Here is a 25764-nt window from a genome sequence, read left to right on the forward strand (position 1 = left end):
TGACCATTATCATCAGTCATATGATTAGTCTCCACACCCTATTTTCTACCCTCTAAAAATTATACTTCCTCCATTCTAAGAAGCATAGATTTTCCATAGTTTATTGTGTCTTGAATAATGACATCTTAAAATTGATATGTTCCTTTAGTATTATATTTCTTCATGTTCTCTGAAAAGCCAGTGGCATATTTCAATTTACGACATTTTAGATTCCAGGATATATGTTATATCTCAAATCCCCCTCATCTCTGTTACTGTCACCTGACTTTAGGCCACCACTGTCTCTTATTTAGACCATTGGAACAGCTGTCTAACTGGCCTACCTATTTCTGATCCTATATTGACGCTTTACTGATCTTATGAAAGCACAGATACAATCTTGTCATTCTTCTGTTTAAAATCCTTTAATGGCCTTCTGTTGCTTCTAAGATAGAGTCCTGAAACATTACAGCAGTTTACAGAACTTTGCCTGACCTGCACTTACTTCCTTCATCCATCTCATCTCAGAGCTTCTCCTACACTGCCAACCTCCATGCTATGGCTCAGAGCATCCCCAAATTCAGTTATTCAATAGGAGCCATATATTTACCATATTCTTGTTCTCCCTGTACTAATATATGTATTTTGGAAACTTAGTGAAAATCATTTTTTTAAGATTTTTTTTTTTGAGAGAGAGAGAGAAGAGAGAGAGGGAGAAAGAGTGGGGGGAGGGATGGGGAGAGGGAGAAAGAGAATCTCCAGCAGACTCCGTGTTGAGCGGGGAGCCCCATGTGGTACTCAGTCCTACAGGATCCTGAGATCATGACCTGAATGAAAATCAAGAGTCAGATGCGTAACCTACTGAGCCACTCAGGTACCCCTACCTGTACTGATACTTACTAAAAGAGAAAAATTTACTTATTTTTTCCTTAAATTTATTTTAAAAGGAAACTTTGTCTCATGACACTATGTGGAAACTAGTATTCTTCTAATACCCATCTTAAGACACGTGAGCTTATTAAAATGGAAAAGTTAGCCCTTTACTCAACAAAACTCTGTGCCTTAATTGGTTCACTCACCACCTTTTAGCTGCAGATTTCTCTGAGCTCAAGTAAAAAACTGTCTATTCTTTCATTGTTTTTTACAAGAGGAGGATTCTGGTTTTGAGAATTTGGCCTCTTTTCCTATCTCGCCCGATTCCTTCTCTACTTAGCTAGCTCTTCCTTATCTTCTGAGTTTTAGCTTAAGCAACTACCACTCAACTATTTAATCTCATCAGATGAGTGCCTTCCTTTTATATAAAAAAACAGTTTATGTTCTCTTTATATCATAGAATGAAATACATTTGATAATATTACCTATACCCACTCCCCACATACTTTTAAAAATTGGTATAATGCTTTAACTAGTAAGGTAAAGGAAAGAGAAAAGGGAAGTAAGTTACAATAAACAAAATATTTTGGTGTAAATGGCAAAGCACAGCTCCACTTGAAGACAGTGAATCAGTTGATTGTTTTACCTACTTGATCTGAATAAAATTGGGTCTAAGAGAAGATTTAGAAGCTATTCTGTGGAAGAAGTACAGAAATGGAAGAAGAGAGGTGTGGGAACACTAGAATAAAAACTAGTTTTGGGAGAAAGAATGACATGTGATGAGAAAAAGAGGGAAATAAATGTAGTTGAAGTAGGGCTCACATGCTGAGGTTAATTACACAGCTTTGAGGTAGAGACCATAAGCAAGTCTGGCCTTCCTGGAAATTAGTTGGACTTATTTGTACGGCAAGTTGCAAAATAATTCTGTTATGATGAGAGACCAAGGAGTATAGAAGAATCACAAGAATACCTCTAATATTGAAATCCTTCCTCAGCTTGTGGCATATATTTGGTCTCTAGTTCTTAAAAAGCCTGTCAGTAGGCAACAGGGAATAGGAAATGGATTGGAAAAAGAAACAGTAATATAAAAAGTCATAAAGAAGTTGTGTGGGAGACCTCTAGGGACAGTTTCAGTGTAAGACGGAGAAACAAGAGGCAAATCCAAAGTAAGTAAATAATTTTAATCAGTAATTTTTACAATACAGATTTTTTTATCACCGTGCTGCAGAATTTTTAAAAGGTATATATTATGCCAATAAAATGAAGATACTCTCAATGAATACATTTTGGAATATCCCCAGGTGTCATGGGTCATGGCCAACTTAATACTATTTGCTGCTTAGCCAATTTTTCTCTTACATATATGCATGGGACAGATACGAATGCAGACTAATGTCATTGTGTTTTATATTGGTAGACTGAGTCTCATAAGCCCTGCTGCTGTCAGTGTTGTGATTTTTCTGAAATAGTGAACAATTGGTAAAGGGTTGAACAAAAAGTACAGTCTTCCTTTGGTATGCATGTCAGTTTCATGCCTGAAAAATTCAATGAAAATTAAAAACGTGCAAAAAATATATAAAGCAGATAATCATAAATTGTTTTTCTTCTACCTGTGTGAGTGTCTGGTGGGACATGTGAAAGTCATGAGGCACAGGAAACCATTTTTCATTGTGTGGGCCTATCCTGTACATCTAGCATCCCTGGAGACCTTCAGAGAGTCACACTCCCCATTGGTGAGATAGCCCCTCACAATTCCAAAAAAAATCACCTTAGAGGACAATATCCACCCCAATGAGAACTACCAATGTAAAAGCTTTCGGAGGGCTCTGCATTTTACCTCTTTACAGCACACTTTTAATAATTTGATCCTTGCCTCTTGTTCTCTGGCAAATTGAAGGTCCCATTAGTCCAGAGATGGTTGAACCATTTACCATTGTATTCCCTATGTCTGGGGCAATGGAAAACACACCAAAGACTTTCACAACTCATTTACTGAATGCACAAAGAGACCTTAGCTCCTTAGGTTCCATTTAGTTACCTTGTTCAGTCCACTGGAGAGGGTTGGAGGTGACACCTCACTAGATAAAGAGTACCCACTTGGCTAGGACTAGAGTCTTAGTTTACTTGGGAGAGTCTCAGTTTATATCAGTTGTCTCTGCATCTTGTCTAGGTTAGCATTTATCCTGAATATGCAGATAGCGGGGGTTCAGATCATCACCCCAAAATATGTCACTTTGGCATATTGATTATTTTGAATTAAAGATACTTTAATAAATTGCCAGTGCAAGGGGGATACTCTGACCCTCTTTAGTCCTGAAAGTAGGAGATCATCTCTGCTATAAAAGGTATCTGTTCTGTACAACATGGGTACAGGGATCCTTATGATTATCTATAGGGAACTTAGGGCCAAGAAGGCTATATTAGCAAACCTTGTTAAGACATAACCCGTATTTTCCTAGTTACTTCTTCACGGTTTACGACCTGTAGGCCAAACTCTTTTGTCATATCAATTCTTCACATATTTATTGTTTCTTCGTCTAAAAGATAAAAGTTTCCTCTCTGGTAACTTCTTTGGGTCTTTATTCTCTTGTAAAGGCTCTCATAAACATGTAAAAAGTCACTGAAGTTTATATTTTATTGAAGTTTTATTTTCTCTTGTCAATCTATCTTACAGAAGTTTAATTCTTAGGCCTAGACACCCAAAGAAGGTGGAGGAAGAAAGGAGGATTTTTCCTCCCCTATGACACACACACACACACACACACACACACACACGCAAAACACAAAACACACGTCCATATTTAAATAAAAATAATTTTATTTTTGGAAACTATTTTGGAATAGGACTATTTTTTAAATGTCTTCCACTATAATAAAATCCAATTTGTAAATGAGCAAGTAAATATTTTAAAAATTAAGTAATATTGGGGTGCCTGGGTGGCTCATTTGGTTAGGCCTCTGACTCTTGGTTTTGACTCAGGTCGTGATCTCAGGGTTGTGAGATTGAACCTCACGTGGGCTCTGTGGCCAGCGCAGAGTTTGCTTGGTATTCTTTCTCTCCTTCTCCCTCTGTGTCTCGCCCTGCTTGCAATCTCTCTGTCTCTAAAATAAATAATAAATAAATAAATAAATAAATAAATATCATAAAATCTTTTTAAAAAAATAAATAATATTTATTTTTAGCACCCCTTTTAGTCTCAAAGTTTTTCAGTCTGGAGGATAATTTATAGCCATCCTATCTGTGATTCTTAGCAACATGATGACAAGATTGTATTTGTCGTCATCCCTAGAAAAAACCCTTCTTTTCCCTAGCATAGGCTAGATACCATGGACATGTCATCTATGACTCCACATCCACTGGTCCCATTTCAGTGGTTTCTCAGTTCCCTAACTTTTTTCCCTGAATGGTGATGACCTTTCAGCCCTGACATATTGGCCTCTTGATTATTTGATAGGTTTACTTTTAACTTTATAATTATACTTCTTTCTCCATTATTCTTTCAGCTAAAGGGAAGTTTTAATTGTTAAAACTAAAAATTGAAATCATGTTCTTGGGATCCCTGGGTGGCGCAGCGGTTTGGCGCCTGCCTTTGGCCCAGGACGCGATCCTGGAGACCCGGGATCGAACCCCACGTCGGGCTCCCGGTGCATGGAGCTTGCTTCTCCCTCTGCCTGTGTCTCTGCCTCTCTCTCTCTCACTGTGTGCCTATCATAAATAAATAAAAAAATTAAAAAAATATATTTAAAAAAAAAAAAAAAGAAATCATGTTCTTATGGCAAATTTCATCCCTTTGGAAATCTTTCCGTTGGAAGCAACGAAGATTCAGGAGGAGGAGCAATAAGTAGTTTTCTAGGGTCCCAGCGAGGTTTATAATTCTTTTATCTTGGTTTGAACTCTGCATCTGGGAGTATAAAATTGTCACAAATTTATGCTTTGAATTTTGTACATTCCCTTTCTCTTAGATTGAAGGTGTGAAGTTCTGATTTTTAAGTATTTTCTTTTAGTTTAAAGTACAATGGCCATAAAAAAATACTAGATCTCACTTTAAAATTAAAAATTTTATGTCATATATTTCTTTTGTAAGATTTAATCTGAGAGAAAATAGTATATATGCCTACAAAAAAAAGACTTGCACAAGGATGTTCATAGCAGCTTATCATAATAGCCCAAGATGTGAGAAAATCCAATGTCTCTCAGTGGGTGAACAAGTAAACAATTGTGGTGTGTAGTCATACAATGGGTTACTACTCAGCAATAAAGGGTAACAACTGATATATACAACAGTATGAGTGCATCTCAAAAACATTATGTTGACAAAAGAAGCCACAAACTTCAGAAGAGTCTACACTGTGTGATTCTACTTATATAAAACTCAGGAACCAGACTTAATGAATCAATGGTGATAGAAGATAGAAACATGGAAGGATGGAAAGCTATTGCCTGGAAAAGATCACAAAGGAACTTTCTGGAAATAAATTTATGTCTTGTTTTTGGTGGAGGATCCTTGAGCTTATACATATGAAGATGTCAAGGAGCTGTAGACTTAAGATTTGCATATTCTATTGTATGTAAATCATTCCTCTAAATAACAGAGAGGAAAAATACATATAAAGTTGCTTTTTCATTAAAAAGCGATGTGTGTTTGTTTAGAAAAGTGAATAAAAGTCCAAAGACATTAAATTATTCATAGTCTCATCACATAAATAATTTGGTTAATTTTTTCCTGTCTTTTGACCAGGCATTGATTCCCCCCCCCACACACTGCCCCTTTTCTTCCCTCTATCCCTCTTTACTCCCCTCTTTCTCTCTTTTTGATGTATTTAATGCTTGGATTTAACTGGACTTCCAAATTTGGGAATAATTCTTTCTGAGAGAAAAGGATTTCCAGAGGGTACTTTTTGTTCATTTATGAAGTCACATCCATGACAGATAGCCTTCACATTAAAAAAAAAAAAAGTTTCATAAATATACTAAGTGATAAGAGCAAAGGTAGCTAGAAAGAACCTGGGATTTTTTATTTTATTAATTTTACTTTATTATTTTATTTTGTTTATTATTATTTTAAATATTTTATTTATTCAGGAAAGACATAGGAAGAGACATAGTCAGAGGGGGATGCAGGCTCTCTGTGGGGAGCCTGATGCAGAACTCGATTCTGGGACCCCGGAATCATGCCTTGGGCTGAAGGCAGATGCTCAACCACTGAGTCACCCAGCTGCCCTGAACCTGGGATTTTTTAATTTTTTCTTTTCTAAAGGGAAAAAAAGCACTGGCTCTTCTGTAAATGAATAGTAAATTTTCCCTGGTTCTCTGTATCTTTTTGTTTATGTTTTTCTGTTCACTGATCTTATATTGTACTTGTAAGCAGGGTTGCTGCCATAGATGAATCATTCTAAACTCATGGATGTAAATAATATTTTATATGCTTTTATATATTTAAAGTTCTTCAAATTTTAATCAATTTTTTTCTAGTCTTCAGAGAATAGCCATGAAGGACTCGGTGTTACGAAATTTGGGGGTATTGTGCAGCCTTACAATTCATCACACACTGTTCTTAAAATTCATATTTCAGCATATTAAAATTGGATCCCAAGATCCTTTGTGGAAGAGCCTTGGCACCCTGACTTACCTTATATTGAGCCAACATGACAGAAAAATACATCATTTTTCTCTACCGTGAAAGGAAACAAGTGTGAAAATAATGGGAAAGATGTGCAGTTTAAAACAAAGCAACATAATTTGCACTGTGAGTTGCTTAATGTATTATATAGTTATTATCTCACTTAAGCTCCCCAGGTAATATAATTGCTAATATTAAAAAATCTGTTTTGTTTTGTCACCTCAACAGAACATTTTGCCTTGAGACTTAATTAATGCATTTCTCTCTTAAGCATGTGTTTTAGACACAATGGGTGTACCCTTAAATAACCTTCAGGAACACTACACTTTTATGCACTGTTTTGAGAGGCAGAAAACAACCATAAAAAGAACTTGGCACTCTATATTCTCTCTGTAACCAGAAGAGAAGAGTTTTGTTGGAATCATCTTTATTAGAGGCAGCTGTCAGTATGGATTTTTTCCCCCTGGATGAAAACAAAAGGTGTTACAGAGGAATGTACATAAAGATAGCACCCATGAGGCATTAGGATAAATAAAAGTAGGCAATATTAATGATGCTCATTAGCAGATGTCACTGTTGGGGATGAAGTAAATTCTATACCGAAGTGTTTCATATATTACACTTTTCAAAACTGTCAACTTTTTGACTTTGATGTATGTTCACGTGAATGGTTTTAATAAGTTCCTACAACCCTTTCTTTGCATATGCCCTGAAGAATTCTGTGGAATCACTGGCAGCAATATCACAAAGACATTTTTGCCAAATGATCGGTGCTTTACTTGGAAATGTGAAGGCTCAGATCATTACATTCCCACTTATTCGTGGTGCAAATATTTGTCTAAGAATTAGTTAAAAAATACTGTATGACCAAATTGATTTTATAGTTTAAAGCAATCTTCCACAGGCTGTTGCCTGTATAACTAATAGAATTACGTATGCATAAAACTGCTTTTACTGTAGAAGCCAAAATGCAGAATAATAGCTTGTCAAACTGTCATTTGCAAGTGAGATCATAGATTTTATAGTCCAAATTAGGTTGTGTTCTTTTCCTTTTTGTCAGGTCATATTCTAATAACCATATTGTGCACTAAACCCTGTGATTATCCCAACACTTGACAGATGGTAGGCTGTTAATTTGTATGTAAGAGACAGTGATTGCCAGCACCCTAGCAGTATTCAACAAAATATGAAATGTCAAAATCCACTTTTGGTTACGTTTTGCTTGACTTCATTTTAGCAAAGTAATGCTAGGCAGAAGAGTTTTAGTAGCTTAGCGTGTTTACTTTTACTATTCTGAATGGTTTTACTAACTTCTAGAAATAGAAAGAATTAAGGAAGAAGTAATTTTTCTTGTTGATGTTGTTCTTTCCACTTTCCTATTAGGCTAAGGGTTAATTGAAGGGGCTGCCATGAGAGCTGAGAGCAGACAAAATTTAATTGCTCAATATTGAAGATAATTGTTGCATAAGAGTAGCATACACTAATGTTTGGAAGTATAGTGGGGGTCAAAATAATTTAAAAGTTTAAGTTAAAAGTGCATTGGCAAATCCACTAAAAAACTATTAGAACTAATAAACGAGTTCAGCAATGTGGCAAGATATAAGATCAATATACAAAAATCAATTTTATTTCTGTACACTGGCAATGAAAAATCTCCAAATGATAATATGAAAACAATCCCACTGATAACAGTAGCAAAAAAAATTGCATAGAAATAAACATGACACAGGAAGTACAAGACTGATACACTATAAAAACTGTAAAATATTGTTGAAAGGGATTAAAGAATGAATAAATGGAAAGATTTCCTATATGTATGGATCAGAAAACTTAACATTGCTGAGATTCCCATAATGTTCCAAATAATCCACATCCTCAACATAATCCTTTTTAAAGTCCCAGGTGTTTTTTTTTTTCTTTGGAAGTGAACAAACTGATCCTACAATTCATATAGAACTGCAAGGGACTCAGAATACCCAAAACAATCTTGAAAAAGAAGAAGAAAGTTGTAGGACTCTCATTACCTGACTTCAGAACTTACTAGAAAACTGTAGTAATCAAGTTTATGTGATACTAATATAAGAATAAATCAACAGAATAGAATTGAGAGTCCAGAAATAAACCTTCATGTTTATGGTAATTTGCTTTTTGACAAGAGTGCCAAGACAGTTCAATGGGGGAACCAGTCTTTTCAACAAGTGTTGACAGGACAACTGGATATACACATGCAAAAAAATGAATTTAGACTTCTACCTCACAGTTAGTCAAAATGCATCACAGACCTAAATGTAAGCGCTAATATTATAAAGCTCCTAGGATAAAATAAGAGTTAATTTTTGTGACCTTAGGTTAGGTTCCTTAGATCTAACACCAAAAGCACAGATAACAAAATACAAAATCAATAATTTGATTTCATCGAAATTAAAACTTTTGTCAGAGGACACCATCAAGCAATTGAAAAAATGGCCCATGGATGAAAGATAATCATATATTTGATAAGAGACTTTGTGTACATGCATAAAAACTCTTACAGCTCCAGAATAGAAAGACAAATAATCCAATTGAAAAATGGGCGAAGGACCTAATGAAACATTTTTCTGAAGAAGGTATACAAATGGTTAATAAGCACGTGAAAAGATCCCCAACAATTTTCATCATTGAGGAAAGCAAATCAAATCAAAACCATAATTAAATACCTTTTAGGGCAGCCTGGGTGGCTCAGCAGTTTAGCACTGCCTTCAGCCCAGGGTGTGATCCTGGGGACCCAGGATCGAGTCCCATGTCAGGCTCCCTGCATGGGGCCTGCTCCTCCCTCTGCCTGTGTCTCTGTGCCTCTCTCTCTCTCTCTCTCTCATGAATAAATAAAATCATAAAAAAATAAGATAAAAATGTAAATACCACTTTTATGTGCAATGGCAAATTTTGGTGAGGATATGGAAAAATTAGAACTTTCATGTGTTGTTGGTAGGATTGTAAAGTGATATGGCCGCTTTGGAAAATTGTTTATCATTCCCAAAAGGTTAAACATAGAATTGTAAAATGACCCAGCAATTCTACTCCTAGGTCATTTGCAATTCTTGTTATACCCAAGAGAAATGAAAACATATATCTACACAAAACCTTATACATTAATGTTCATACAGCATTATTCATAATAGCCAAAAAAAAAAGTAGAAAGAATCCAAATGTCCAATTACAATGAAAGGAAACAAATGTGGTATATCCATACAGAGGAATGTTATTCAATCTTAAAAGAGAATTAAGTATTGATACATGCTACAACATGAATTTACCTTGAAAATATGCTAAGTGAGAAAAGCCAGTCACAAAAGCCACATGCTATATGATTCCATTGATATGAAATGGAAACCTACTCTATGGATTTGTCTATTCTGGACATTTCACTTTAATAGATGTAGTTAATATTTTGCCTTTTTGCGTGTGCTATGCCTCAGATATCAATTCTTCCTTCCTTTCTTTCTTTCTTCCTTTCTTTCTTTCTTTCTTTCCTTTCTTTCTTTCCTTTCTTCTTTCCTTCTTTCTTTCTTTCTTTCTTTCTTTCTTTCTTTCTTTCTTTCTTTCTTTCTTTCTTTTTTCTTTCGTTCTTTCCTCTTTTAAAAGATTTTATTTACTTATTCATGAGAGACACAGAGAGACAGAGAGGGAGACGCAGAGACACAGGCAGAGGAAGAAGCAGACTCCTCACAAGGAGCCAGATGTGGAACACCATCCTGGATCCTGGGATCACACCCTGAGCCAAAGGCATATGCTCAACCGCTGAGCCACCCAGGCATCCTGAATATGGTTTTAAAAGGCCAATAGCCTGATTGTATTATTTTTAAACAATTTCTTATTTTTTAACAGCCTAATTTTAAATGTTAACAATTACTCCAGTATATTTGGATCACCCTTTTTGATATGGCATGTTTTAAGAAAATCCTAGTGAAAACAAGGTAATTTATAGAAACTTTGTGGGATAATTTTTCATTTGAAAGAGATTTAAATGTTATAAACATTATTTTTCATTGTCATTTTAAAAAAAAAAGATTTTGTTTATTTATTCATGAGAGACATAGAGAGAAGAGAGAGAGAGAGAGGAGAAACACAGGCAGAGGGAGAAGCAGGCTCCATGCAGGGAGCCCGATGTGGAACTCGATACCCAGACTCCAGCATCATGCCCTGGGCTGAACGCAGGTGCTAAACCACTGAACCACCCAGGGATTCCCTCATTGTCATTTTTATAGGAATCATTTTTTTATGGTTGCAGAACTTTTCATATTGTCACCCAATAAGGTATTGAAGCATAATACAAGAATTTCATAGATGGACTGGAAAATCTCTTGCCCGTTTGTTAAAGGAGGACGAAAGGAAGAGGACCTGGCTGGGTCAGTTGGTAGAGCTTGTAACTCTAGATCTTGTAACTCTAGATCTCAGGGTCAAGAGTTTCATGTTGAGCATGGAACCCACTTAAAATAAATAAATTAAAAATAAAAGAGAAGGAAAGGTAATCACAGTTGGTTAGGAAACCCAGGTATCTTTTTCCCACTTCAGTGATTGGAGTCCCATTCAAACACACCAGTTGCCTTGATTTATTTAGCATACAGTTCTCAGGAGCACATCCATAGTGGGAATTGATGTAAAATCGCATTGTTCTTAGGTATTGGGGGAGGGGGCAGATACAAGATGAAAGTTTAATACTAAAGCTGCTTTTGACTCAGCAGATTAAACTTTTAATATCAGGGAGAAAAAGGAGAGCAGAAGAGAGCAACCTGGTATTTTCTATGCTAAGAGTGAAACTGAAATGGGGAAAAAAGATATAATCAGAACCCACTACCATTCTATTTCAGCACAGCATGTAATTCTCAGTTTAAAATAAAAAAAAATTTAAAGAGAAGGTATTTTAAGATAATATCTACATGAGCCATTTCTGTGAAAAGTGAGTAAAGCTTTCACTCCCCCACCCCCTCCCCTAGAAATTGCTTTGCAATTGTGAGGGTGTTGAGTTGCTGGAGGTGGATTGGTCATTGCAGATGTGTGAATGAGCTGATCTGCTTGAAACCTGAATAGTAAATGAGAGACCCTGGGTAACCAAGCAAGCTATTGCAAGGAGCTGGTTAAAAGCTTAGTAACTTGCTTGAGTGCTTTTGAGAACTGACATTGCCATTACAATCCTGAGAAAGCTGGAGTCCACTGTGGGTCACTCAATTGATGAAACTATAAATGACCTCCATTTTTGACAGAATCTGGAGAACATGAAGCAGAGGACATCAGTCCTTGATTTTCTTTCTTTCTTCCTTTTTTTGCCAGAAGCTGTAAAAAGGAACTTGAAGCTACATCCACCCGCGATAGCTTCCTGTGTTCTGTTTCTGAGATACATTCTTCAGGCTTTTGGTGGAATGGCTGGGAGAGGTGTTTGGTATTGACATTCAAATGAAAGAATCAAATATCTCTCCAGGCTACAGAATTTCTTTATCTGACATTGCCACAACAAGCAGATCAGAGGTATTTGTCGGTATCCCTCTTGGTTCTTTTATATTCTAACTGCTAAATGAAAGGAGCAACAACTAAAACTTATCTTTGAAAAGAAGTCCATTATTGGGGTCTTTGAAGCTTTGACGAGTGAGCACACTGTACTTGGGTAAAGCCCCCTAATAGGTGGAAGGAAGCAAAGACAGCCTTATAAATTTCCCTGTGCAGAAGCAGAACTATTGTCGTCTTTATTAAAAATATGCCTCTGAGCAGGTGGTCCTGTTCTGAATACCTCCAAGAATCTGGGAATTTCACGTGGCCCTTACTAAAACAGCTTAGGCCGTCTTGAGAGATGTGAACGGAGATCAAATTGCTATGCTGGGAGTGCTCAGTGTGGTGGACAGATTTATTCTCAGATTTTTAAAACTTGAAACTTTGGCAATTATATTAATAAAGATAAGTAAGCTGGATGACATCAACACATGCATTCTGTTTGTTCTTTGTACATCCGTGTACCTCCCAGAGAGGGCTGTGACCCAGATTCCATAAGCATTCAAGACTTTCATTAGATTAGAATGACATATACTTATCATTAGAGCGTACTAATTAAAGCAGAAAGTGACATTTCAAAGTAATGATGTTCCCTAGTGTCTCAATGTAAAATACTCCCTAGTCTATTTTTAATGACCTAGTATGCTATGTATTTTTAAAATATTATTTTGTTATGAACTTATGTTTTCATTATTGTCAATGGTGGTGATGGCTAACAAGGTAGGGCATTCTTCTAGATGAATAAGAAAGAAGACATTGAAACCTACCAGGGGCTTTGGACTTTGATTGCAGTCACATACTGGGAGAATCCATGCATACTTTAATTTATCCAGCACATGGTACACTTTCTACTGCTCAAACTCTGTTCTAGGTGCCTGGGATGCCTTGGTCACTAGGACGCAGATGGTTCCTGTCCTCACGGAATTTGCCCCTCCCTTTGATTATGATCAAAGCTTTTTTTTTTTTTTTTATAGTTCTTTTACATCCTTAGTAACAGCAGAGAGGATGGTGTGTTCAGTGCTGCTTATATATACACCCTCATCTGCTATTGCAAACATCAGATATTCTTTGATAAGGGCAGCAGAAGAAAATATCTCCTTACTTGTTCTATACATTTTCTCACACTTATTTCACCTAAATTTGGATTATGCATTCAATTACCTACAACTGTATCTGATGCTCCAGTTCTCTGCCTGGTATACTGTTGGTGTGTTCAAAATGCTCATTCTCTTCCCTTCCTCTTCCTCATAGTCACCTAAGTGATAATAGCACTGAACTAGATGGCTCCAGTGTTTACATTGTGAATACTTTGTTTTTAAGTAATCTCTACATCCAATGTGGGGCTCAAACTCCCAACCCCAAGATCAAGAGCATGTTCTACTAATAGAACCAGCCAAGGGCCCCAATCTGTAACATTTTCAAATGTTAGTGAGCCTTGTACTTTGGGTCCTGTTGTGAAAATTTGCCAAACAAGCCAGCTGTCATTGGTTACAATTATATATAAAGAGGAGAGTCACCTTACATCAAGTGGCAAAGTCCTCAGCTCTCACCCAATTGGGAAGAGAAGAAACATGCCTTTCTCTGCTAACAGAAGCTATGAAGCGACTCTCAAGAGGAGATCAGGTTTTGAACAGAGATGAACAGTGCAAAGAATTTCCAAACAAAAACAGGAAAGAGAAAAAGGAAGATTGTTCTTTTTGTGCTGAACTTGCCCATTTCCCATCTACTCATTTTGCCAGGAGTAAAAGCAGTTGGATGATCATCTTTGTTGCTGTCATCATCATCATTATCACCAGTATCATCATCTTGATAGTTGTTTATTAAGCATAGAAATTCCATCAAGTAGGTGCCACTTTTACTCAAATTTATGGATAACCAAACCAGTTAGTGTGTTTAGGCACCTTGCCTAAAGCTACAGGGCTGGTAAATGACATAGTCAGGACTCCCACCCAGAGATAGTTGTCCCCAAGGTGCTCTTGCCCCTTACACTCTGCCACCAATCATTGTCTTGTACAAACAGACATTGAAGGTCTTTAACCTCATAGGTGGTGATGAGTTGAATATTTAGGTTGTCTTTGATTTCACGAGTGAACATTGCCATTTTCTGAGGCCTTTTTTAGACAAATTTTCTAAAGTGAATTCCGGGCCTTCCAGTGACTGTATTCAGTCAGTGATGGTGGCTGATTTTAGGCTGCTCTTGCTCTTCAAATCCACTTAAAGTACCAGCATTCCTTAAAGTTGTATGTATGTATATACCGCAACCTTACCTGAATGATTATGAAGCCACATACACATGAGCTGGGATTTTCACCATTTGCATGCTATGAGCAGAATTTATTGTAATGTCTATTAAATGCATACCTGCTATTCAAATTCTTCAGAGAAACCTTGGCTATTTTTTTTAAATTTTTATTTATTTATGATAGTCACAGAGAGAGAGAGAGAGAGGCAGAGACACAGGCAGAGGGAGAAGCAGGCTCCATGCACCGGGAGCCCGACGTGGGATTCGATCCCGGGTCTCCAGGATCGCGCCCTGGGCCAAAGGCAGGCACCAAACCGCTGCGCCACCCAGGGATCCCCAAACCTTGGCTATTTATTTATTTTCCTGCCTGCTTCTGGAAATGTTTGGAGGTAGTTACTCTAGTGTATTTTATTTATCATTGCAAGCTAGAAATTCAAAGGCAGAGTATTTTTATGAAAGAGTAGTATTAAGATCTTGATTCTAGTCCTGGAATTGGTTTCTTGAAACACTAGAAATGGCGATTTAAGGTCTAGAATGAGTTCTTGCTTCAAATATCTATCTGGCTACTTGCTACATGGTAGTGACCTTGGGCAAGGCTAATGCCTTTGGGTGCCTCAGTTTCTTAATATGTAAAATGAGGAGGTAATAAAAGTACCTCATCACTGTGAGGGTTACCTGAGATAGTGCTTGTAAAACACTTGGTGTAGTGTCTGGTATCCAGGGAGTGCCAAATAAATGTGATGATGTTGGAGGTGGTGATGGTGAAAGAAATAAGGTATGCTGCTTCATTTTTTCCAATGAAATCTTATATGAAAGCTAATTATGTGAATCTGATTAGTATTCTGGTTGGGTGGGTACAGAGCTTACCTTATCTGGCACTGCCACAGAGCACCGGTGCTCAAATGTGTCCACAACAGTTTAGAGATGTTGATTCTTGGTTTGAAATCAGGAAAGCAAGTGACAGCAGGCAATGGTATGGTAGAGGAAGCACCATGGGCAAGGAGCTAGCTGATTTGGGTTTAATTAGGGGTCTGTTGCTTGCAGCTTGCATGATCCTAGGCAACTGTCATAAGCTTTCTGAGCCTCAGTTTCTTCTGTGAAATGATGACAGCAATACCTACCCACCAGGGCTGTTTTGAAAACTGCAGGAGCTAACATGTTGTGAAAGGACTTTAAAGACGTACTGGTTTACAAATCTAGTTTTTGTTGGGGAGATTTTACTAGGATAGCAAAAATTTGATACAGAGCTGCCAGAGGGACTTTATGGGCTAGGTTAGTCACCACCCAAGGCTGTGGTGACTTTTTTTCTGTTTCAAAGATGCAGTTTCCCCAGGCAGACCTCATTTACTTGGAAATTCTGGAGTGGCAACAGCATACTTTGAATCAAACGGTTAATTGTCTTTGGAGGCCTTGCCTAGGTTCTTTAAGGCCTGGCTGCAAGGAAGGAATCCCTGTGTGACAATAGATTTAGTGGGGTATAAATCTACCTAACTAGCAGCTGGATAGGAGCTGATGAGGGGTGGCCCCAGAGTCGAGCCACATTAGCCGAGTTAGAAGGATGTGCTGGCTTCCACTTCAAGCCATGGGGCCCAGCAGCAAACTGCAGGGAAGCAATAGCAGCCTGTGGTGTGGCCTGTTGTGCCATCGTCACTCTTGTCAGTGTCACCATCATCACCATTAAGCTTTATTAAGTGCTGGCGTGTGGAGCTCCCTTAGGTGCCGTTGCAGACAGATAGGCAGCTATGAGTTGTAGATGAGTGCCTCATGCAGGCCGTGAAGGGAAGCGCCCGGCTGTAATCCAAAGCAGGCCCACAGATGTGGCTGCGTGGGCAGATGAGGGGATAGTAGTGGCTAGAATAGGCTTTTGCCTGTGGTGTGGGCTTAGACCATGGCCCTGTTCTCTGAAAACTGCCCTGACTCTCACCTTCAAGGGTGAGCCATGGCAGTCATGTTTTACTGTGTAACTTGGCTTCCATGGCCATATCTGAGTGGATCAAGGATGCACAGCCCACTCAAGATGGGCCAGTCAGATTGTCTCTCCCAGAAGGTGAATTTGGGACTAAGGCATTCGTAGTTACGTTGGATACGTAGGTGAATTTGGGAACCATGGAAAGCCAGTCTTGGATTAATTTTGTCATCCTCATAGCAGCCCTGTGACGGTAGATCTCCTTATTCCCATTTTATAGAAGAAGAAACTGAGTTACAGAGAGGTTAATTAATTTATCCAAGATCATATTGTTGGGTAGTGTCAGGACCAGGCAAGAACCCAGGTAGTATGAGCTCAGGCCTTCAGCCGCTATACTAACTATCATTCTGAGAAATAGGGAGAAAGACAACGGGCCTATGGAAAGATGAGAGATGCAGGTTAAGTGACTGTGAGGTGGGAGGGGGTGCAGAGGGAGGATAATCAAGCTGATTGATTAAGAGACAAGCTGCCTTGATTCTCTAAGCTTTCTGGCTCCAGGGTCCAGACCTTAGTGATTGCACTTTCCACGGCTGGGCTTTGAGAAGTATCTTTTCCTTTGTCTCCTTACAAATAAATTCCCTTTTTGGAGCACAAAGTAGTTTCAATGGATGTCTATTACTTGCAACCAAAAAAGTCTTGATGAAGTGACCACACTCACAATTTGTTAAGTAGGACCTTGGGTCATCCATTGGCCTCTGTGACCCCAGGTACCTTTACGTTATCTGTAGGTGGTGTGTAGGCTGGTGGAAGAGAGAGGCGGTAAACCAGTGAATGGAACATAGTGTGACAGACTCTCTGAGATCTAAGCATAAGTTGTTCTAGAAACACAGATGTGGGGCAAACAAATGAGATTGGTGTAGGGCGTAGAGAATCAGGGATGCCTTGTCAGGGGACATTTTAGCTGTTTCTGAAGAATGAATAGAATTTAGCTCTTGAAGAATGGGTGAGAGGAAGGGTATTCCAGGTAGTGAGAATGATATGTGCAGGGGGAAAAAAAAGAAAGAACAAAATGGAAAGTGAGATCTATAATACATTTTGGGAAAGACAAGTAATTAAGTCTGGTGGAGAAGAAGGAAGGAGGAGGGACAGGATATGCAACTGGCATTCCTGGGTGGACCAGATCTCCAAGCCATGGAGTTTGAACCTTATCCTGTATGCCAATGATTCATTGCCTGACAGGTACCTTCCCTCCCTCCAACATGAAGACATTGATAGCTTTTGAAATGGAAAAGATGACACTTTGACATTAGACAGTTTTAGGAAAAACACCACCATACGCAGAATTCTAACATCCCACACTACCGTTTTCATCTTTGCACATTATCAACATTATAGTTGTCCTCAAACATGCCTATTTTTATACACGGTCACAATGCATCTATGTATGATTTTTGCTTCCCAGTAGATCAAAAAGATTTTCTATGTTTCTACATTGGCCTTTCCTAATTATTATAACAGCATGCTGCAGACACAGGGTTTTCTGGATCCACACATAGCTCCCGGCAATGTATGAGGTTATGGTGCAGCAAAGACATATGACTGGAAGATTCCTGCTTTTGAGCAACTTAGGATCTGATGGAATACTTGTGCTGAAGTATGTAACCATATACAGTTTTAAGCATGTGGCTTTAATATGATTTTATGAAAAATGTATTCAGTTCCTTGAGGATTGATAGAGGGTTTTTTCTAATCCCTTCCTTCTGTGCTCACTGTCCCCTTGCCCCCTGCCCCCATCAGGAATGCTCTGTGGCCAACAAATGGCCATATTGTCACATGCTTCTTATGTTCACGTGCTCCTTACCTAGTGTCTTTTTCATATCTTATGCTCTAAGTACCCTGGAAGCCATTTGATGGTTAGCCATAAACAGGCTCCAAATCAAGCTCTTGAGCCGAGTTAATTTGATTATGAAACATTATCTTGATTGTGGCAAGCGTCCAGTTGTCATCTTTTTAATGATACAGGCCTCCACAGCCTAAACTAATTATAAACCAGCTCCATTCCAGGGAGGGCAGCGTTGCCTAACCAGCCTCTGCAAGCCAGACCCGAGTGTGTCGGTGATGTGAACACATCTGCTTTTCCTTCCTCTGGCCTTCTGTGGATATCAGCCATGTCATTTCTCTCTCCCTCCCTGCTCTTTTGTTAAGGAAAATAGGGGGTGATTGGCCAAAATTGCTCTTTAAATTAAATTTTGGCTCCTACCTCCAGCATGATCATGAACTTCTAGATTAAAGATGCAGATAATTTTGCAATCAGATTTACATTTTCATGTGTAATGAGTTTAAAAGTCTTTACATGCTTTAGCTTCCCCCTTTGTGATGCTTTTTGTTGACTTATTTTAGCTCTGCAGTCTGAGTGGTATTTTGTTGTTGGTTTTTACTTCAGTCTCTGTCTCTAATGGTCCCTATTTTCTTCATTTCTAGTCTTGTATAATTGTAGAAAATAGATTGATCATTTGGTATATATATAAAAAAATTAAAGAAGTTCATTCCATAGAGTTTAGAAATATTTTATTGTCCACATAATGAAGACATGGATGGGGAAACTAACCAAACTATATTCTCTGGAAATCCTCATATCTTATTTTATCTTGTGTATGTGTGTGTATCTGTGTTTAGACACAAGTATGCAAGTGTGGGTTGTTGACACACATACTTGAAATAGGTTGTTATTCCATAGATTTTAAACATTTAGAAAACTCTCTTAGCCTCAGTTTCTTAACTTGTAAAATGGGAACGATGACAGTTCTTACAATACATGGTTGTAGGGATAATTCATTTGATGCTGCTGCAAAGTGCCTGCCCCATAACAAATACTCAGTAAGTATCAGCAGTTAATATTATGGCCCTTGTCCTGTGGGAATGAAAGCCTTCATGATCTCAATTTTTAGCTACTAATAAGTCCCTAAGTTCATCCCTTTATAAAGAGGCCAGAAGCAGTGCCAGAAAGCTTAAACCTTGGAAGAATTACCCAAGCCATGTTCTCCAGCATCCCTTGCTTCCTTAAGCAGCCTAGGTTGAAAGATTTATCATTTCCACATAGTTCTCACCAATAACATCTTTGTGGCTGATTCCCCTGGTAGCAATTGTCACAGCTCATCATCTCTGATTTCAGCTACAACTGTGGTAACCAGTTTTGTCCCAGTCAGCTTCCCAGCTGTAGCATCTGATGTGTGCCTTTTCTGCTTCCTTCCCAGGACCCTCTCTCAGGCTATGAGCCTGCCAAGCCTGGGCCAAAGAGGAACCTGGAAGTGTGGGGGAAGTAACTGCCCTCAGGGGCTCCCGTCAATCCCTGGGATTTGAACATGTGAATACATGCTCCATCCTTTCATTCTTAGGTGCGTAATTCTGTATGCATTCTTAGGAGGTCCTGGCCAATCAAAACCCTTGCTCTCGGTGGCAAACTTGATAACATACCCTTCCATTGTTTTTTTTTTTTTTTTTCCTTAGGAAAAGTGGAAAGGCTCTTTCCTTGATTTTTAGCACTAGATGCCTTAAGCACAGTTCTTTTTTTTTTAAATTTTTATTTATTTATGATAGTCACACACAGAGAGAGAGAGAGAGAGAGGCAGAGACATAGGCAGAGGGAGAAGCAGGCTCCATGCACCGGGAGCCCGACGTGGGATTCGATCCCGGGTCTCCAGGATTGCGCCCTGGGCCAAAGGCAGGCGCCAAACCGCTGCGCCACCCAGGGATCCCCCTTCCATTGGTTTTAATCCTTCCCTGTCTTTCTGTATTCCCTCATCCCTACTTCCTGGAATCATCTTCTAATTAAATTTCTGCACCCAAGCTCTCATCTCAGGTTCTGCCTTCAGGGAAACTCAACCCAATACAGCCTTGAAGTCTCCTGCCTCCATAGTATTTCTTTAATCTGTAATCGTTAGGCTTGGATCATTTCTCTTTCCTTTCTAGCCCAGAGGGAGGAGAGATCTCATGGATTTTCAAGGTCAGACTCTTCCTCTTTGATCTTCATCCTGTCCCCTCTTAAATCTTCTGTCCCACAGACCATCATAATTTGTTTACTGCTACACCTCTAATGTAGAGTGCTTGGCCCATAAGAGCTCAAAACTAATTAAATGAGTAAGAGAATGAATTAATCTCTTTCTCTTAGATGTTTTTCAGTCTTCTTCTCTCCACCCATGTTGTTCTCATCTTATATTGTTCTTTTAGCCTTTCTTTGGAGGCTTTCTTTAGCGACCATAGCTCCAGCCAGGTTTGAGCATCGCCAGCCCCTCCCCCAGGAGACCGTTGCAGTTGGCCGCCCCCTGCTCCTTGGTAACCATGTGCGACCAAAAGGCCACGATAAAAACTCTGATATGCCGGTGGAGATGCAACAGGACTCGGTGGAGTGTGCGACTCAGGCATTGGAGAAATAAAACATAGAGAAGGATGTTGTGGCCCATATTAAGGAGTTTGACAAGAAGTACAACCCTACCTGGCACAGCATTGTGGGGAGGAACTTCAGTAGTTATGTGACACATGAAACCAAACACTTCATCTACTTCTACCTGGGCCAAGTGGCCTTTCTTCTGTTCAAATCTGGTTGAAAGCATGGACTGTGTCACACACCCAGTGATCCATCCAAAACTAAGGACTGCAGCCTAAATTCCAAATACCAGAGACTGAAATCTTCAGCCCTGCCTGGGGGAACACCTCGAGCTTTGAAACTTTATTGTGTTGTTTTGTACAGGGCATTCTCTGTACGAATTTGTTGTGGTTATAAAACAATTAGCAAAACAGCTTACATTTGTATTTATTTTCTATTCCATACCTCTACCTCATGTTTTTTCTCCTCAAAATCCATTCCTTTTCAAATAAATCTATTGGAGAAAAAAAAAAAAGAAAAAGAAAAAAAAGGGTCTTTTGCCTTGGAAGGAGACATCATTGCCTGATCACAGAACCCACCTCTTTATTACTCCTGCTAGCCACCTCCTAATGCCTTGGAATATCAGAACTTGTCAAACATCCTTTCTATCTTGAACTCTGCCTTGCTTGGTCTCTTGAAATCTACCTCTCTCTTGGTCCTCTCCCAGCTCTCAAACTTTTCTTTCCAAGAATTTTTGTTGTCTCATTTAGCTGATTCTACATTTGGCTTTTTCAAGGGTTCCATCTTTGGGCCTCTTCTTTTTGGAGTTGCATAGTCAACTTGAGTAAGTCAGTTACTACTATTTCTTCAGCCTGGTGGATAGCTCCTAAATCTGTAATCTCCAGATTGACTCTCCTGAGTCGAAAGCTGTTGAGAATCTCCATTTGGAATTCTTGCAGGTATTTCTAAGTCCCCATGTTCAAGCTGGGATTCATTTTCTTTTTCTTTTTTTTTAAATTTTTTCTTTAATTTTTATTTATTTATGATAGTCACAGAGAGAGAAAGAGAGAGAGGCAGAGACATAGGCAGAGGGAGAAGCAGGCTCCATGCACTGGGAGCCCGATGTGGGATTCGATCCCGGGTCTCCAGGATCGCGCCCTGGGCCAAAGGCAGGCGCCAAACCGCTGCGCCACCCAGGGATCCCAGGGATTCATTTTCTTCTCACCATTTTCATTTTTTCCTCATTTTTTGTACCCTGTCTTAGTTCATGGGCTTATCATGTCACTGGTATACTGCAATATATAAGCCTTTGTATGATCCTTCACTGCCTTCCTTCAACCATTGCTGTCAAAGAAATAATTTTTGAGTACCTACTATGAGTCAGACACTCCGCTATTTGCTCAAGATACATGGAAAACAAAATAGACCCTCAAGAGGCTCATAGTGTAATAGCAGATATAGATATTCATTTGATTTATTACACAAACGTAGCATTACAAACTGAAGTAATTGTTGTGGAAGAGAAGTCCAGTGTGCTTTGAGAGCATGTCATGAAAGGATCTAATTTATTCCTAGGATTTGCACAGCTTCCTTTGGGAAGAGTGGCATTTGATCTGTGATCTGAAGGATGAGTAGGGATTAACTAATTGAGAGGAACTCTTGCCTCTTTATCACTGTGCACTAGAGTCACCAGGTCCCATTGACTGTATCTGTGAAATGTCTCCATTGTTCTATTTCCCATTCTCATCCTAGACTATGGCAATTCTCACCTTCACCGTGGCACTCCACTTCCATTCATTAATTTTCACATTGCTACCGGCATGCTTTTACTGGACACAAGTCTGACCACATATATTCTCCTATGTTAGCTTAAAATCACTGGTAGCTCCCTAGTGCTTCAATGGTAGGATCCCAACTCTTTGGCATGGCATCCAAAGACTTTTCAAATTTTGGCTCTGACCTTTGTTTCTAGCCTCATCTCCTGCTATTCCATAGCACATTGCCTGCTTTTGTGGCCACTATAGACTCTGCAGATTGCTGAAAGCACAATGTTCTCTTAGGCTGTCATGTGTTGATACATTCATTTATCAGCTTTGAGTTCCTCTATCCTCTTGCACCCGGTTAGCTCCTATGATCCCTTTAGGCCCTACATAAATGTCACATCTTCCATGAGACTTTCCTTGGCCCCTTCTGTATCCCCATATTTGTACTTGGACATTTCTCTTTCAGAGCTGTCAACTGTTTGCCTTATATTAACTTAGTTGTTTAGAGTATGTGCTACTCTGGGATCAGAATTGTGCCATGCTCATCTCTCTCTTCCCAGGTGTTCAATAAATACGTGTAATTGAATTGTACATGTGTCCATGGTATAGAGGAGGCAGGGACTTTGGGGAATGGGAGGAGAGCTGAAAGAAAAAGCCAGACCTTTTCTAACCTCAAGCAGGGCTTGATCAAGACGTGTAGGTTGCCCAAGCAGACCAATTTTTGGTGTCTCTTCAGCAATCAAATGAAATGCCAGATTTGAGCAATGCTACTCAGAAGAAGGATGATGACAGATTGCAGCATCCTGGCCTCCTTACCCAATTCACCTCAATCAACTTTGGTGGTTGATTCTACCCTACATAAAGGCATTTTGTTGACCTTGTTTTGTTCTAGAGCATTCTACTTCTCCTCCTGTCTTAATTGTCTCATCAAAGTATTGGTTACAATTAAACACAATTTCCTCCTTGAAGAAAGTCCCGACGAATGCTGTTTTCTTCACTGTGTTACTTTTCTAGAAATACTTCAGTACCTCTTCTTCTTCTTTTTTTTTTTAAGATTTTATTTATTTACTCATGAGAGACACACATAGAGAGAGAGAGAGAGAGAGAGAGAGAGAGAGAGAGAGAGAGAGGAGAGAAGCAGGCTCCATGCAGGGAGCCCAACCACTGAGACTCAATCTCAGGTCTCCAGGATCACCCTTGAAGGTGGTGCTAAACCGCTGAGCTACCCAGGCGTCCCCTTTAGTAACTCTTCCTGATTGGCATCCTGGGCAGCTGCTGGCCAGTCTTCCTGCTAGTCCTGCTCAGATCCCAAGAAAAGCAGACTCAGTTGTATAAAGCTCCTTTCCAATATTATACCAATGACCTATAAAGAATTTCTTTTCAGGTCTGGCTTATATCCATTTAACAAAGAAATCTGTTTTATATTTCAAAATTGTCAGGATGTTGCTGTGAAGCAAGTGCATGGCAGAGCAGGCATGTGTTCTGTTCTGTGTTTTTACAAATGACAGGCAAATGGCAGTGGCTGAGGGCCAAGAGTGGGCTGCTGCTGTCCACGTTTGCCAAGACTGCTCGGTGCCTGGGCCACCTCTCAGGTCCTGTACCCACACATGCCGTCCTCTCCTGAACAAGGCTGTGAGTGGTAAGCTATGCCAGTGTCAGGGAGGCTTTCAGCCCAGACAGACTGCTTATTACCTTCAGCTGAGTGTGCGCAGAAAGGGAAGTGTGTGAATGACAACCAAAGATGGATGCTATAGGAATGCCCTTCTGCCCATTTGACTTTGTCTCTGAGATGGCAACTTACTGATGTCCACTAACAGTGCAGCGGACAATTAGTCGTTGCTAAGGGACAGGAATGTAGAATAGGAGGAAGATTGGTTCAGCTTTCCAGAGTATTGAGGAGTTACTCTGTGCTGGGTGCTATGTAGATGCTACGGGAACACAGGGGGTGTGGCATGGTCCTCATCCTTAAGGAGGTATTGTCTTTATTTACTGAGTCATGTAAGTCCTTTGCACTTCTAAATGTCAGTGGAAGTAGCAATTTGGGACTGGTCTTTTGGAGAATTCAGATGTATGTCTTGAATTTACAGATCTTCATTGGAACTTAGGCCAACTATCTACACCCAGTGTTTTGTGCAAAATGCTTTATATGATTTTTTGTAAAATGCTTTCAAATATACTATCTCATTTGAGTACATACAGCATCAGCATCACTAATTTTATTTTATTTATTATTATTATTTTTTTAGCATCACTAATTTTAATGATGAGAATCATCATGTCCAGGTTAAGGATTTCATTCTCGATATCCCAGCTTATTAGAGACAGAGCTTTCTGTGACTTTTGGTCCCCTGATTCTTTTCTTCATACTCCGCTATCTCCCTCCCTAGATCTAATCATAAATTTGGATTTTTCCATCACCACAGTGTTTATGTATTTCAAGCTTGCTTTTATCCTGCATCTTTCCAGCTCTACCTAGCTCTTGTGTATCAAGTGTGAAATGTGTGTGGAGTGCTCCCATGTTTCTGTCTCTTACCCATCTTCCTAACTTAGGCCTTCTTTATTTTGTCTTTTTTTTTGGAAAGGGGTGTGAGGAAACTTGACACCTTGACATTTCTCCTTTTCTAGTCTTACTGTTTTTATGTTCCCTGATTCCTGTGAACAATGATAATGTGAAGTGGTAAATGATCAAGTGATTTCTTTCCTTCATGTTTGCCTTATTTGGTGGTATGCTGTGAATTCAGAATTGCTGAATCTTTGGGGAAGTGGTCAGAAAGTGGAATTCAGAATTTTAGATGAAAGCTCTTAGATCTTAGTTTAGGAAGTCTAGTGCAGAGTAGCAGGACTCATGAGTAATGTGACACATGGAGTTACAGGAACATTATCTGCAGAGGAAGAGGAAGCTTTCCTTGGACATACTTTGCTAGCAGTAATTTCTTCCTTCTCTGACTTCTGTAGCATTTCCTTGTTTCTTTCTTATGGCTTGCATTACTTCATATTTTGGTTATGTTTTATAGTTACCATCTCTTTTACTAGACTTTTAAAATTTCTTCTTTTAGGACAGGAAGAGTTGTCTGATGAGGTTTGACAACTCCAATGTACCAACAATATGGAGCCTAGAATGTAATGATTAACAAATATACATGTTTCTGGGATTTCCAGAAACTCTATTCTCTATGTAATATTATTTCATTTGAATATTTTATAATAGGCAAGCATTACCATGCAATCAGGAAAAGAAAAGATATAAGATTTTTCTGGATGATTAAATACATAAGTGCATGATTAAGAATGTGAGGCTGCTAAGGAAATTCAGAAGCAAGATATCATTTACTGAACATCTAAAACACTAGTGTCCTAAAAAGTATAACATTTTTCATATTTATTACCCTAATTACTTTTGCAGCATCTTGATGAATGGAGGGAGATGGCATGCAGTAGCTGTGATACCCAAAGTTCAAGTCTTTTTCCCTCCCGATTCTATGCAGGTTCCCTAAGCT

At 39.0% G+C, this 25764-nt stretch overlaps 1 protein-coding gene and 1 pseudogene across 4 annotated transcripts in view; both read left to right on the plus strand.

The window, feature by feature from the left end:
- Positions 1 to 25764, plus strand: part of FHIT (fragile histidine triad diadenosine triphosphatase) — a 1388110-nt gene that overhangs the window by 77380 nt on the left and 1284966 nt on the right. The gene's annotated exons all lie outside the window — the stretch shown is intronic.
- LOC129522589 (dynein light chain 1, cytoplasmic-like) lies at positions 19509 to 20805 on the plus strand (annotated as a pseudogene).

Source organism: Nyctereutes procyonoides, unplaced genomic scaffold (genome assembly GCF_905146905.1).
Source record: "Nyctereutes procyonoides isolate TBG_1078 unplaced genomic scaffold, NYPRO_anot_genome, whole genome shotgun sequence".
Lineage (NCBI taxonomy): Eukaryota > Metazoa > Chordata > Mammalia > Carnivora > Canidae > Nyctereutes > Nyctereutes procyonoides.